Source organism: Eleutherodactylus coqui, chromosome 13, assembly GCF_035609145.1.
Source record: "Eleutherodactylus coqui strain aEleCoq1 chromosome 13, aEleCoq1.hap1, whole genome shotgun sequence".
Classification (NCBI taxonomy): domain Eukaryota; kingdom Metazoa; phylum Chordata; class Amphibia; order Anura; family Eleutherodactylidae; genus Eleutherodactylus; species Eleutherodactylus coqui.
In genome coordinates, this window is record NC_089849.1 from 103,999,657 (window position 1) to 104,012,792 (window position 13,136).

Here is a 13,136-nt window from a genome sequence, read left to right on the forward strand (position 1 = left end):
CTCTATGTGTATATACTGAGGAGAATCTACCTCACCTCTATGTGTATATACTGAGGAGAATCTACCTCTCCTCTATGTGTATGTACTGAGGAGAATCTACCTCACCGCTATGTGTATATACTGAGGAGAATCTATCCCCCCTCTATGTGTATATACTGAGAAGAATCTACCTCACCTCTATGTGTATATACTGAGGAGAATCTACATCACCTGTATGTGTATATACTGAAGAGAATCTACCTCACCTCTGTGTGTATATACTGAGAAGAATCTACCTCACCTCTGTGTGTATATACTGAGGAGAATCTACCTCACCTCTGTGTGTGTATATACTGAGGCGAATCTACCTCACCTCTGTGTGTATATACTGAGGAGAATCTACCTCACCTCTGTGTGTATATACTGAGGAGAATCTACCTCCCCTCTGTGTGTATATACTGAGGAGAATCTACCTCACCTCTGTGTGTATATACCGAGGAGACTCTATCTCACCTCTATGTGTATATACTGAGGAGAATCTACCTCACCTCTATGTGTATATACTGAGAATCTAACTGACCTCTATGTGTATATACTGAGGAGAATCTACCTCACCTCTATGTATATATACTGAGGCAAATCTACCTCACCTCTATGTGTATATACTGAGAAGAATTTACCTCACCTCTAAGTGTATATACTGAGGAGAATCTAACGCTCCTCTATGTGTATGTACTGAGGAGAATCTACCCCACCTTTATGTCTATATACTGAGGAGAATCTACCTCTCCTCTATGTGTATGTACTGAGGAGAATCTACCCCACCTTTATGTGTATATACTGAGGAGAATCTACCTCACCGCTATGTGTATGTACTGAGGAGAATCTACCCCACCTTTATGTGTATATACTGAGAAGAATCTACCTCACCTCTATGTGTATATACTGAGGAGAATCTACCTCACCTGTATGTGTATATACTGAGGAGAATCTACCTCACCTGTATGTGTATATACTGAGGAGAATCTACCCCACCTCTATGTGTATATACTGAGAAGAATCTACCTCACCTCTATGTGTATATACTGAGGAGAATCTACCTCACCTGTATGTGTATATACTGAGGAGAATCTACCTCACCTCTATGTGTATATACTGAGGAGAATCTACCTCACCTCTATGTGTATATACTGAGGAGAATCTACCTCACCTCTGTGTATATACTGAGGAGAATCTACCTCACCTCTATGTGTATATACTGAGGAGAATCTACCTCACCTCTATGTGTATATACTGAGAAGAATCTACCTCACCTCTATGTATATATACTGAGGCAAATCTACCTCACCTCTATGTGTATATACTGAGAAGAATTTACCTCACCTCTAAGTGTATATACTGAGGAGAATCTAACGCTCCTCTATGTGTATGTACTGAGGAGAATCTACCCCACCTTTATGTGTATATACTGAGGAGAATCTACCTCTCCTCTATGTGTATGTACTGAGGAGAATCTACCCCACCTTTATGTGTATATACTGAGGAGAATCTACCTCACCGCTATGTGTATATACTGAGGAGAATCTACCCCACCTCTATGTGTATATACTGAGAAGAATCTACCTCACCTCTATGTGTATATACTGAGGAGAATCTACCTCACCTGTATGTGTATATACTGAGGAGAATCTCCCTCACCTCTATGTGTATATACTGAGGAGAATCTACCTCACCTCTATGTGTATATACTGAGGAGAATCTACCTCACCTCTGTGTATATACTGAGGAGAATCTACCTCACCTCTATGTGTATATACTGAGGAGAATCTACCTCACCTCTGTGTATATACTGAGGAGAATCTACACCGCCTCTATGTGTATATATTGAGAATAATCTACCTCACCTCTATGTGTATATACTGAGGAGAATCTACCTCACCTGTATGTGTATATACTAAGGAGAATCTACCTCACCTCTATGTGTATATATTGAGGGGAATCTACCTCACCTGTATGTGTATATACAGAGGAAAATCTACCTCACCTCTATGTGTATATACTGAGGAGAATCGACCTCACCTCTGTGTGTATATACTGAGGAGAATCTACCTCACCTGTATGTGTATATACTGAGGAGAATCTACCTCACCTCTGTGTATATACTGAGGAGAATCTACCCCACCTCTATGTGTATATACTGAGAAGAATCTACCTCACCTCTATGTATATATACTGAGGCAAATCTACCTCACCTCTATGTGTATATATTGAGAAGAATTTACCTCACCTCTAAGTGTATATACTGAGGAGAATCTAACGCTCCTCTATGTGTATATACTGAGGAGAATCTACCTCACCTCTCTGTGTATATACTGAAGAGAATCTACCTCACCTCTGTGTGTATATACTGAGAAGAATCTACCTCACCTCTGTGTGTATATACTGAGGAGAATCTACCTCACCTCTGTGTGTGTATATACTGAGGAGAATCTACCTCACCTCTGTGTGTATATACTGAGGAGAATCTACCTCACCTCTGTGTGTATATACTGAGGAGAATCTACCTCCCCTCTGTGTGTATATACTGAGGAGAATCTACCTCACCTCTGTGTGTATATACCGAGGAGACTCTATCTCACCTCTATGTGTATATACTGAGGAGAATCTACCTCACCTCTATGTGTATATACTGAGAATCTAACTGACCTCTATGTGTATATACTGAGGAGAATCTACCTCACCTCTATGTGTATATACTGAGGAGAATCTACCTCACCTCTATGTGTATATACTGAGGAGAATCTACCTCACCTCTATGTGTATATACTGAGGAGAATCTACCTCACCTCTGTGTGTATATAGTGAGGAGCATCTACCTCACCTCTATGTGTATATACTGAGGAGAATCTACCTCACCTCTATGTGTATATACTGAGAAGAATCTACCTCACCTCTATGTATATATACTGAGGCAAATCTACCTCACCTCTATGTGTATATACTGAGAAGAATTTACCTCACCTCTAAGTGTATATACTGAGGAGAATCTAACGCTCCTCTATGTGTATGTACTGAGGAGAATCTACCCCACCTTTATGTGTATATACTGAGGAGAATCTACCTCTCCTCTATGTGTATGTACTGAGGAGAATCTACCCCACCTTTATGTGTATATACTGAGGAGAATCTACCTCACCGCTATGTGTATATACTGAGGAGAATCTACCCCACCTCTATGTGTATATACTGAGAAGAATCTACCTCACCTCTATGTGTATATACTGAGGAGAATCTACCTCACCTCTATGTGTATATACTGAGGAGAATCTACCTCACCTCTATGTGTATATACTGAGGAGAATCTACCTCTCCTCTATGTGTATGTACTGAGGAGAATCTACCTCACCGCTATGTGTATATACTGAGGAGAATCTACCCCACCTCTATGTGTATATACTGAGAAGAATCTACCTCACCTCTATGTGTATATACTGAGGAGAATCTACCTCACCTGTATGTGTATATACTGAAGAGAATCTACCTCACCTCTGTGTGTATATAATGAGAAGAATCTACCTCACCTCTGTGTGTGTGTATACTGAGGAAAATCTACCTGACCTCTGTGTGTGTATATACTGAGGCGAATCTACCTCACCTCTGTGTGTATATACTGAGGAGAATCTACCTCACCTCTGTGTGTATATACTGAGGAGAATCTACCTCCCCTCTGTATGTATATACTGAGGAGAATCTACCTCACCTCTGTGTGTATATACCGAGGAGACTCTATCTCACCTCTATGTGTATATACTGAGGAGAATCTACCTCACCTCTATGTGTATATACTGAGCATCTAACTGACCTCTATGTGTATATACTGAGGAGAATCTACCTCACCTCTATGTGTATATACTGAGGAGAATCTACCTCACCTCTATGTGTATATACTGAGGAGAATCTACCTCACCTCTATGTGTATATACTGAGGAGAATCTACCTCACCTCTATGTGTATATACTGAGGAGAATCTACCTCACCTCTATGTGTATATACTGAGGAGAATCTTCCTCACCTCTGTGTGTATATACTGAGGAGCATCAACCTCACCTCTATGTGTATATACTGAGGAGAATCTACCTCACCTCTATGTGTATATACTGAGAAGAATCTACCTCACCTCTATGTATATATACTGAGGCAAATCTACCTCACCTCTATGTGTATATACTGAGAAGAATTTACCTCACCTCTAAGTGTATATACTGAGGAGAATTTAACGCTCCTCTATGTGTATGTACTGAGGAGAATCTACCCCACCTTTATGTGTATATACTGGGGAGAATCTACCTCTCCTCTATGTGTATGTACTGAGGAGAATCTACCCCACCTTTATGTGTATATACTGAGGAGAATCTACCTCACCGCTATGTGTATGTACAGAGGAGAATCTACCCCACCTTTATGTGTATATACTGAGAAGAATCTACCTCACCTCTATGTGTATATACTGAGGAGAATCTACCTCACCTGTATGTGTATATACTGAGGAGAATCTACCTCACCGCTATGTGTATATACTGAGGAGAATCTACCCCACCTCTATGTGTATATACTGAGAAGAATCTACCTCACCTCTATGTGTATATACTGAGGAGAATCTACCTCACCTCTATGTGTATATACTGAGGAGAATCTACCTCACCTCTATGTGTATATACTGAGGAGAATCTACCTCACCTCTATGTGTATATACTGAGGAGAATCTACCTCACCTCTGTGTATATACTGAGGAGAATGTACCTCACCTCTATGTGTATATACTGAGGAGAATCTACCTCACCTCTATGTGTATATACTGAGAAGAATCTACCTCACCTCTATGTATATATACTGAGGCAAATCTACCTCACCTCTATGTGTATATACTGAGAAGAATTTACCTCACCTCTAAGTGTATATACTGAGGAGAATCTAACGCTCCTCTATGTGTATGTACTGAGGAGAATCTACCCCACCTTTATGTGTATATACTGAGGAGAATCTACCTCTCCTCTATGTGTATGTACTGAGGAGAATCTACCCCACCTTTATGTGTATATACTGAGGAGAATCTACCTCACCGCTATGTGTATATACTGAGGAGAATCTACCCCACCTCTATGTGTATATACTGAGAAGAATCTACCTCACCTCTATGTGTATATACTGAGGAGAATCTACCTCACATCTGTGTGTATATACTGAGGAGAATCTCCCTCACCTCTATGTGTATATACTGAGGAGAATCTACCTCACCTCTATGTGTATATACTGAGGAGAATCTACCTCACCTCTGTGTATATACTGAGGAGAATCTACCTCACCTCTATGTGTATATACTGAGGAGAATCTACCTCACCTCTGTGTATATACTGAGGAGAATCTACCCCGCCTCTATGTGTATATATTGAGAATAATCTACCTCACCTCTATGTGTATATACTGAGGAGAATCTACCTCACCTGTATGTGTATATACTGAGGAGAATCTACCTCACCTCTATGTGTATATATTGAGGGGAATCTACCTCACCTCTATGTGTATATACTGAGGAGAATCTACCTCACCTCTATGTGTATATACTAAGAATCTAACTGACCTCTATGTGTATATACTGAGGAGAATCTACCTCACCTCTATGTATATATACTGAGGCAAATCTACCTCACCTCTATGTGTATATACTGAGAAGAATTTACCTCACCTCTAAGTGTATATACTGAGGAGAATCTAACGCTCCTCTATGTGTATGTACTGAGGAGAATCTACCCCACCTTTATGTCTATATACTGAGGAGAATCTACCTCTCCTCTATGTGTATGTACTGAGGAGAATCTACCCCACCTTTATGTGTATATACTGAGGAGAATCTACCTCACCGCTATGTGTATGTACTGAGGAGAATCTACCCCACCTTTATGTGTATATACTGAGAAGAATCTACCTCACCTCTATGTGTATATACTGAGGAGAATCTACCTCACCTGTATGTGTATATACTGAGGAGAATCTACCTCACCGCTATGTGTATATACTGAGGAGAATCTACCCCACCTCTATGTGTATATACTGAGAAGAATCTACCTCACCTCTATGTGTATATACTGAGGAGAATCTACCTCACCTGTATGTGTATATACTGAGGAGAATCTACCTCACCTCTATGTGTATATACTGAGGAGAATCTACCTCACCTCTATGTGTATATACTGAGGAGAATCTACCTCACCTCTGTGTATATACTGAGGAGAATCTACCTCACCTCTATGTGTATATACTGAGGAGAATCTACCTCACCTCTATGTGTATATACTGAGAAGAATCTACCTCACCTCTATGTATATATACTGAGGCAAATCTACCTCACCTCTATGTGTATATACTGAGAAGAATTTACCTCACCTCTAAGTGTATATACTGGAGAGAATCTAACGCTCCTCTATGTGTATGTACTGAGGAGAATCTACCCCACCTTTATGTGTATATACTGAGGAGAATCTACCTCTCCTCTATGTGTATGTACTGAGGAGAATCTACCCCACCTTTATGTGTATATACTGAGGAGAATCTACCTCACCGCTATGTGTATATACTGAGGAGAATCTACCCCACCTTTATGTGTATATACTGAGAAGAATCTACCTCACCTCTATGTGTATATACTGAGGAGAATCTACCTCACCTGTATGTGTATATACTGAGGAGAATCTCCCTCACCTCTATGTGTATATACTGAGGAGAATCTACCTCACCTCTATGTGTATATACTGAGGAGAATCTACCTCACCTCTGTGTATATACTGAGGAGAATCTACCTCACCTCTATGTGTATATACTGAGGAGAATCTACCTCACCTCTGTGTATATACTGAGGAGAATCTACACCGCCTCTATGTGTATATATTGAGAATAATCTACCTCACCTCTATGTGTATATACTGAGGAGAATCTACCTCACCTGTATGTGTATATACTAAGGAGAATCTACCTCACCTCTATGTGTATATATTGAGGGGAATCTACCTCACCTGTATGTGTATATACAGAGGAAAATCTACCTCACCTCTATGTGTATATACTGAGGAGAATCGACCTCACCTCTGTGTGTATATACTGAGGAGAATCTACCTCACCTGTATGTGTATATACTGAGGAGAATCTACCTCACCTCTGTGTATATACTGAGGAGAATCTACCCCACCTCTATGTGTATATACTGAGAAGAATCTACCTCACCTCTATGTATATATACTGAGGCAAATCTACCTCACCTCTATGTGTATATATTGAGAAGAATTTACCTCACCTCTAAGTGTATATACTGAGGAGAATCTAACGCTCCTCTATGTGTATATACTGAGGAGAATCTACCTCACCTCTCTGTGTATATACTGAAAAGAATCTACCTCACCTCTGTGTGTATATACTGAGAAGAATCTACCTCACCTCTGTGTGTATATACTGAGGAGAATCTACCTCACCTCTGTGTGTGTATATACTGAGGAGAATCTACCTCACCTCTGTGTGTATATACTGAGGAGAATCTACCTCACCTCTGTGTGTATATACTGAGGAGAATCTACCTCCCCTCTGTGTGTATATACTGAGGAGAATCTACTTCACCTCTGTGTGTATATACCGAGGAGACTCTATCTCACCTCTATGTGTATATACTGAGGAGAATCTACCTCACCTCTATGTGTATATACTGAGAATCTAACTGACCTCTATGTGTATATACTGAGGAGAATCTACCTCACCTCTATGTGTATATACTGAGGAGAATCTACCTCACCTCTATGTGTATATACTGAGGAGAATCTACCTCACCTCTATGTGTATATACTGAGGAGAATCTACCTCACCTCTGTGTGTATATAGTGAGGAGCATCTACCTCACCTCTATGTGTATATACTGAGGAGAATCTACCTCACCTCTATGTGTATATACTGAGAAGAATCTACCTCACCTCTATGTATATATACTGAGGCAAATCTACCTCACCTCTATGTGTATATACTGAGAAGACTTTACCTCACCTCTAAGTGTATATACTGAGGAGAATCTAACGCTCCTCTATGTGTATGTACTGAGGAGAATCTACCCCACCTTTATGTGTATATACTGAGGAGAATCTACCTCTCCTCTATGTGTATGTACTGAGGAGAATCTACCCCACCTTTATGTGTATATACTGAGGAGAATCTACCTCACCGCTATGTGTATATACTGAGGAGAATCTACCCCACCTCTATGTGTATATACTGAGAAGAATCTACCTCACCTCTATGTGTATATACTGAGGAGAATCTACCTCACCTCTATGTGTATATACTGAGGAGAATCTACCTCACCTCTATGTGTATATACTGAGGAGAATCTACCTCTCCTCTATGTGTATGTACTGAGGAGAATCTACCTCACCGCTATGTGTGTATACTGAGGAGAATCTACCCCACCTCTATGTGTATATACTGAGAAGAATCTACCTCACCTCTATGTGTATATACTGAGGAGAATCTACCTCACCTGTATGTGTATATACTGAAGAGAATCTACCTCACCTCTGTGTGTATATACTGAGAAGAATCTACCTCACCTCTGTGTGTGTGTATACTGAGGAAAATCTACCTGACCTCTGTGTGTGTATATACTGAGGCGAATCTACCTCACCTCTGTGTGTATATATTGAGGAGAATCTACCACACCTCTGTGTGTATATACTGAGGAGAATCTACCTCCCCTCTGTGTGTATATACTGAGGAGAATCTACCTCACCTCTGTGTGTATATACCGAGGAGACTCTATCTCACCTCTATGTGTATATACTGAGGAGAATCTACCTCACCTCTATGTGTATATACTGAGAATCTAACTGACCTCTATGTGTATATACTGAGGAGAATCTACCTCACCTCTATGTGTATATACTGAGGAGAATCTACCTCACCTCTATGTGTATATACTGAGGAGAATCTACCTCACCTCTATGTGTATATACTGAGGAGAATCTACCTCACCTCTATGTGTATATACTGAGGAGAATCTACCTCACCTCTATGTGTATATACTGAGGAGAATCTTCCTCACCTCTGTGTGTATATACTGAGGAGCATCAACCTCACCTCTATGTGTATATACTGAGGAGAATCTACCTCACCTCTATGTGTATATACTGAGAAGAATCTACCTCACCTCTATGTATATATACTGAGGCAAATCTACCTCACCTCTATGTGTATATACTGAGAAGAATTTACCTCACCTCTAAGTGTATATACTGAGGAGAATTTAACGCTCCTCTATGTGTATGTACTGAGGAGAATCTACCCCACCTTTATGTGTTTATACTGGGGAGAATCTACCTCTCCTCTATGTGTATGTACTGAGGAGAATCTACCCCACCTTTATGTGTATATACTGAGGAGAATCTACCTCACCGCTATGTGTATGTACAGAGGAGAATCTACCCCACCTTTATGTGTATATACTGAGAAGAATCTACCTCACCTCTATGTGTATATACTGAGGAGAATCTACCTCACCTGTATGTGTATATACTGAGGAGAATCTACCTCACCGCTATGTGTATATACTGAGGAGAATCTACCCCACCTCTATGTGTATATACTGAGAAGAATCTACCTCACCTCTATGTGTATATACTGAGGAGAATCTACCTCACCTCTATGTGTATATACTGAGGAGAATCTACCTCACCTCTATGTGTATATACTGAGGAGAATCTACCTCACCTCTATGTGTATATACTGAGGAGAATCTACCTCACCTCTGTGTATATACTGAGGAGAATGTACCTCACCTCTATGTGTATATACTGAGGAGAATCTACCTCACCTCTATGTGTATATACTAAGAAGAATCTACCTCACCTCTATGTATATATACTGAGGCAAATCTACCTCACCTCTATGTGTATATACTGAGAAGAATTTACCTCACCTCTAAGTGTATATACTGAGGAGAATCTAACGCTCCTCTATGTGTATGTACTGAGGAGAATCTACCCCACCTTTATGTGTATATACTGAGGAGAATCTACCTCTCCTCTATGTGTATGTACTGAGGAGAATCTACCCCACCTTTATGTGTATATACTGAGGAGAATCTACCTCACCGCTATGTGTATATACTGAGGAGAATCTACCCCACCTCTATGTGTATATACTGAGAAGAATCTACCTCACCTCTATGTGTATATACTGAGGAGAATCTACCTCACCTCTGTGTGTATATACTGAGGAGAATCTCCCTCACCTCTATGTGTAAATACTGAGGAGAATCTACCTCACCTCTATGTGTATATACTGAGGAGAATCTACCTCACCTCTGTGTATATACTGAGGAGAATCTACCTCACCTCTATGTGTATATACTGAGGAGAATCTACCTCACCTCTGTGTATATACTGAGGAGAATCTACCCCGCCTCTATGTGTATATATTGAGAATAATCTACCTCACCTCTATGTGTATATACTGAGGAGAATCTACCTCACCTGTATGTGTATATACTGAGGAGAATCTACCTCACCTCTATGTGTATATATTGAGGGGAATCTACCTCACCTGTATGTGTATATACAGAGGAAAATCTACCTCACCTCTATGTGTATATACTGAGGAGAATCGACCTCACCTCTGTGTGTATATACTGAGGAGAATCTACCTCACCTGTATGTGTATATACTGAGGAGAATCTACCTCACCTCTGTGTATATACTGAGGAGAATCTACCCCACCTCTATGTGTATATACTGAGAAGAATCTACCTCACCTCTATGTATATATACTGAGGCAAATCTACCTCACCTCTATGTGTATATACTGAGGGGAATCTACCTCACCTCTGTGTGTATATACTGAGGAGAATCTACCTCCCCTCTGTGTGTATATACTGAGGAGAATCTACCTCACCTCTGTGTGTATATACCGAGGAGACTCTATCTCACCTCTATGTGTATATACTGAGGAGAATCTACCTCACCTCTATGTGTATATACTGAGAATCTAACTGACCTCTATGTGTATATACTGAGGAGAATCTACCTCACCTCTATGTGTATTTACTGAGGAGAATCTACCTCACCTCTATGTGTATATACTGAGGAGAATCTACCTCACCTCTATGTGTATATACTGAGGAGAATCTACCTCACCTCTGTGTGTATATACTGAGGACCATCTACCTCACCTCTATGTGTATATACTGAGGAGAATCTACCTCACCTCTATGTGTATATACTGAGAAGAATCTACCTCACCTCTATGTATATATACTGAGAAGAATTTACCTCACCTCTAAGTGTATATACTGAGGAGAATCTAACGCTCCTCTATGTGTATGTACTGAGGAGAATCTACCCCACCTTTATGTGTATATACTGAGGAGAATCTACCTCTCCTCTATGTGTATGTACTGAGGAGAATCTACCCCACCTCTATGTGTATATACTGAGGAGAATCTACCTCACCGCTATGTGTATATACTGAGGAGAATCTACCCCACCTCTATGTGTATATACTGAGAAGAATCTACCTCACCTCTATGTGTATATACTGAGGAGAATCTACCTCACCTGTATGTGTATATACTGAGGAGAATCTCCCTCACCTCTATGTGTATATACTGAGGAGAATCTACCTCACCTCTATGTGTATATACTGAGGAGAATCTACCTCACAGCTATGTGTATATACTGAGGAGAATCTACCCCACCTCTATGTGTATATACTGAGAAGAATCTACCTCACCTCTATGTGTATATACTGAGGAGAATCTACCTCGCCTGTATGTGTATATACTGAGGAGAATCTACCTCACCTCTATGTGTATATACTGAGGAGAATCTACCTCACCTCTGTGTATATACTGAGGAGAATCTACCCCACCTCTATGTGTATATACTGAGAAGAATCTACCTCACCTCTATGTATATATACTGAGGCAAATCTACCTCACCTCTATGTGTATATACTGAGAAGAATTTACCTCACCTCTAAGTGTATATACTGAGGAGAATCTAACGCTCCTCTATGTGTATGTACTGAGGAGAATCTACCCCACCTTTATGTGTATATACTGAGGAGAATCTACCTCTCCTCTATGTGTATGTACTGAGGAGAATCTACCCCACCTTTATGTGTATATACTGAGGAGAATCTACCTCACCGCTATGTGTATATACTGAGGAGAATCTACCCCACCTCTATGTGTATATACTGAGAAGAATCTACCTCACCTCTATGTGTATATACTGAGGAGAATCTACCTCACCTCTGTGTGTATATACTGAGGAGAATCTCCCTCACCTCTATGTGTATATACTGAGGAGAATCTACCTCACCTCTATGTGTATATACTGAGGAGAATCTACCTCACCTCTGTGTATATACTGAGGAGAATCTACCTCACCTCTATGTGTATATACTGAGGAGAATCTACCTCACCTCTGTGTATATACTGAGGAGAATCTACCCCGCCTCTATGTGTATATATTGAGAATAATCTACCTCACCTCTATGTGTATATACTGAGGAGAATCTACCTCACCTGTATGTGTATATACTGAGGAGAATCTACCTCACCTCTATGTGTATATATTGAGGGGAATCTACCTCACCTGTATGTGTATATACAGAGGAAAATCTACCTCACCTCTATGTGTATATACTGAGGAGAATCGACCTCACCTCTGTGTGTATATACTGAGGAGAATCTACCTCACCTGTATGTGTATATACTGAGGAGAATCTACCTCACCTCTGTGTATATACTGAGGAGAATCTACCCCACCTCTATGTGTATATACTGAGAAGAATCTACCTCACCTCTATGTATATATACTGAGGCAAATCTACCTCACCTCTATGTGTATATATTGAGAAGAATTTACCTCACCTCTAAGTGTATATACTGAGGAGAATCTAACGCTCCTCTATGTGTATATACTGAGGAGAATCTACCTCACCTCTCTGTGTATATACTGAAGAGAATCTACCTCACCTCTGTGTGTATATGCTGAGAAGAATCTACCTCACCTCTGTGTGTATATACTGAGGAGAATCTACCTCACCTCTGTGTGTGTATATACTGA